Source organism: Pteronotus mesoamericanus, unplaced genomic scaffold (genome assembly GCF_021234165.1).
Source record: "Pteronotus mesoamericanus isolate MK-2021 breed Mesoamerican mustached bat unplaced genomic scaffold, CSHL_Meso_final scaffold_36, whole genome shotgun sequence".
Taxonomy (NCBI): domain Eukaryota; kingdom Metazoa; phylum Chordata; class Mammalia; order Chiroptera; family Mormoopidae; genus Pteronotus; species Pteronotus mesoamericanus.
This window is the reverse complement of record NW_026555313.1, coordinates 23,533,011-23,536,963: the sequence shown is the minus strand read 5'-3', so window position 1 is coordinate 23,536,963 and position 3,953 is coordinate 23,533,011. Positions and strand designations below refer to the sequence as shown.

General features: G+C 43.6%; 1 pseudogene; it reads right to left on the bottom strand.

Annotated features, from left to right (window-relative positions):
• Positions 1–1,811: 1,811 nt before the first annotated feature.
• LOC129085943 (glyceraldehyde-3-phosphate dehydrogenase-like) lies at positions 1,812–2,791 on the bottom strand (annotated as a pseudogene).
• Positions 2,792–3,953: the final 1,162 nt, after the last annotated feature.

Sequence of the window (3,953 nt, the reverse complement as noted above, 5' to 3'; positions counted from 1 at the left end):
AAATGAAATAGACTGCCCTCTTACATCATATATATGAATAAACTCAAAATGGATTAAAGACTTAAATGTTAGACTCGAAACCATAAAAATCCGAGAAGAAAACAGGCAGTAAAATCTCAAATATTTCTCGTAGCAATATTTTTTTCTGCTATATCTCCTCAGGCAAGGGAAACAAAAGAAAAAAATAAATAAATGGAACAACATCAAATTAAATTTTTTTGCACAATGAAGGAAACAATCAACAAAATGAAAAGACAACCCACTGAATGGGAGAATATATTCACCAGTACATCTGATAAGGGGTTAATATCCAAAATTTATAAGAACTTATAAGGCCTAACACCCCCAAAAAACAAACAATCCAATTAAAAAATTTGCAGATAGCTTGAATAAACACATCTCTAAAGAGGACATACAGCTGGCCAATAGACATATGAAAAGATGCCCTATGTCACTAATCATCAGAGAAATGCAAATTAAAACCACCATGAGATACCACCTCACACCTGTCAGAATGGCTATCATCAATAAATCAACAAACAACAAGTTGTCAAGGATGTGAAGAAAAGGAAACTCTCATGCACTGTTGGTGGGAATGCAGACTGGGGCAGCCACTGTGGAAAGCAGTATGGGGTTACCTCAAAAAATTAAAAGTGGAACTGCCTTCTGACCCAATGATTCCACTTCTGATAATTTACCCAAAGAAACCTGAAACACTGGTTCAGAAGCATATATGCACTGTTGTGTTCACTGCAACATTATTTATAATAGCTAAAATTTGGAAGCAACCCAAGATCACATCAGTACATTTACACAATGGAATACTACTCAGCTGTTAAAAAGAAAGGAATTCTCACCCTTTGCAACAGCATGGATGAACCTGGAGAACATAATATACATGAAATAAGCCACTCAGAGTAAGACAAGTACCATGTGATTTCACTCATATATGGAATCTAATGAACAAAATGAACTAACAAGCAAAAGAGAGACAGACTCATAGACAGAGAGCAGGCTGTTGGTGGGGTAGTGTTTGAGAGGTTGGGCAGGAGGTACAGTGGAGGGATTGAATAAAAAGGAAAAAAAGAAAAAAACTCATGCGCACAGATAACAGTGTGGTGATTTCCAGGAGTGGGGGATTTGGGGGAGGTGGAGAAGCGTATGGGGAGATAAATGGTGATGGAAGGAGCCTGGACTTGGGGTCGTGAACACACAATACAGTGTACAGATGATGTGTGGTAGATTTGTGTACCTGAACCTGTGTAATTTTGTTAACCAGTATCACTCCAATAAGTTCAATGTAAGGAAAAAAGAATATATTGTTACAAATTTTTAAAAAAGTATAAATTAAATCACTCCCTTCTTGTCCTGGTTGATGTGACTCAGTGGATTGAGTGCTGGCCTGTGAACTGAAGGGTTGCCAGTTTGATTCACAACCAGGGCACATGCTTGGGTTACAGGCCAGGTCCCCAGTTGGGGGTGCATGAGAGGCAACCAAACATTGATGTTTCTCTCCCTCCTTTCCCCTCTCTCTCAAAATAAATAAATAAAATTGGTAAATCAATCAATCAATCAATCAATCACTCCCTTATTAAAACTCTTTACATCTCATCTAATTCTTTTTTTGGGGGGTGGAACAGTAAACTTTATTGATGGTGCATGACAAGGTAGGCCTCCCCTCTTTAGGGGGTCTAGGATCAAAATTGAAGTTCAGGAGATTCTCAGTGTGTTGGGAGATTGATTTGGTGCAAGGATTCCCCAGCAGCTGAGGTTCTCTTTTCCTGTTGCTGGGGCTGGTGGTCAAGGGGCTCTTAGTCCTTGGAGGCCATGTGGATCATAAGGTCTACCACCCTGTTGCTGTAGTCAAATTCATGGTCATACCAGGAAATGAGCTTGACAAAGTGGTCATTAAGGGCAATGCCAGCCCCGACATCAAAGGTGGAGGAGTGTGTGTCACTGTTAAAGTTGCAGGAGACAACCTGGTCCTCAGTATAGTCCAGGATGCCCTTGAAGGGGCCCTCTGATGCCTGCTTCACTACCTTCTTGATGTCATCATATTTGGCAGCTTTTTCTAAGCATCAGTCAGACCCACAACTGACACATTGAGGTTGGGGACATGGAAGGCCATGCCAGTGAGCTTCCCATTCAGCTCAGGGATGACCTTGCCTACAGCCTTGGCATCCCCAGTAGAAACAGTGATGATGTCTGGGAAGCCACAGCTTCCCAGAGGGGCCAAGCACAGTCTTCTGGGTGACAGTGATGGCATGGACTGCCGTCATGAGTCCTTCCACAATGCCAAAGTTGTCATGGATGACCTTGGCCAGGGGGGGCAAGCAGTTGGTGCAGGAGGCATTGCTGACAATCTTCATGGAGTTGTCATAGCTGTCATCGTTCACACCCATCACAAACATGGGGGTATCAGCAGAAGGGGCAGAGATGATGACCCTCTTGGCTCCACCCTTCAAGTGAGCCCCAGCCTTCTCCATGGTAGTGAAGACACCAGTGAATTGCACAACATATTCAGCACAAGCATCGCCCCATTTGATGTTGGCAGGATCTTGCTCCTGGGAGATGGAGATGGACTTTCCATTGATGACAAGCTTCCCATTTTCAGCCTTGACTGTGCCTTTGAACTTGCCATGATAGAATCATACTGGAACATGTAGACCATGTGGTTGAGGTCAATGAAAGGATCATTGATGGCGACAGCAGCCACTTTGCCAGAGTAAAAAGCAGCCCTGGTGACCAGGTGCTCAATACAGCCGAATCCATTCATTCCCATCTTCACCATCTTGTCTCAAGGTTGAGGCTGGCACTGCACAGGAAGACGCGGCTGTTTGTCAAACAGGAGGAGCAGAGAGGGCCAATCCAAATTCTTGAATGTGGCCTCAAAGCCTCACACAGCTTGGTCCCTGCCCACCCCTGATTTCTTCTGCAGTTACTCCCCTTCTTCCTCTTCCACTTACCTTTTTTTGGTTCCATCTGTATGCACCACGCTTTTCCAACTTCTTGTTCCTCTGGCTTCTTCTCATCCTCCATAACTCAGCCTCAGAATTACCATCACTCAGAATAAAGTAGGTCCTCTTTTCATAACATTTTGCTAAAACGTATAAATAGACTGCATGTTCCTTAAGGGCAGGGTCCAATCAGCCTTTCTGACCGCGGCTTTCTCTCATCCCAGTGTCTGTGCGATGCACAGTCATCACACAGTGTCTGTGTGATGAGTATTCACTCATCACAGTGTCTGGCACATAGTAAATACTCAATAAATACTGGTTGAATGTAGCAAGTGGGGCTCTTACTTTGGGCCTATGCTTTGAAGGGCACTGATCTGCTCCTCCCTGTGGGAAGGAGAGAAATGTGCCTACCAGGAACCGTCTCCCCCAAACTGGGATTCTGTATTTCCTTTTCTAACTGTCCTCAGCTCTCTTCCAAGGGCCCATAACCCTAAGGACAGAAGGAGTTGCTCATGTGTGCATACCTAGGCCTAAAAGGTGGTCAATGTGACTGAAAGTTGGTGTATGGTGGAACTTGGATGTGTTGGGTGAAGTGTACACATGCTTGCCTGTGAAGTGGAGGTGTGAGATTAAAAGAAATAAGCCAGCTCTTCCTGTATCTCCACATTCTGGGAAGAAACTCTCATAAGTCTAAGAATTCTAAATTAGAACCAAGTCTTTCTGGTTGTCCTGAAGGTATATTTGTCATGGTAGGAAGATAAACCTTTTTTATATAATAGTCTCTTAGCTTGACTTATGATTTTTAAATATTGGCTATATGGCTTATGGGCCTCCATCTGCACACTTGACATGGGCCTGGCTAGGTCAGGGGCAGGCCTGGTTGAATGGATAGACATGAACTTCCTGGGGCTGAGATGCCCTGCCTATGGATAGGTTGTGGAGACACACAGACCCTTACAGCTTAAGTTTCCACTAAAACTTGACCCTAAAATCTTT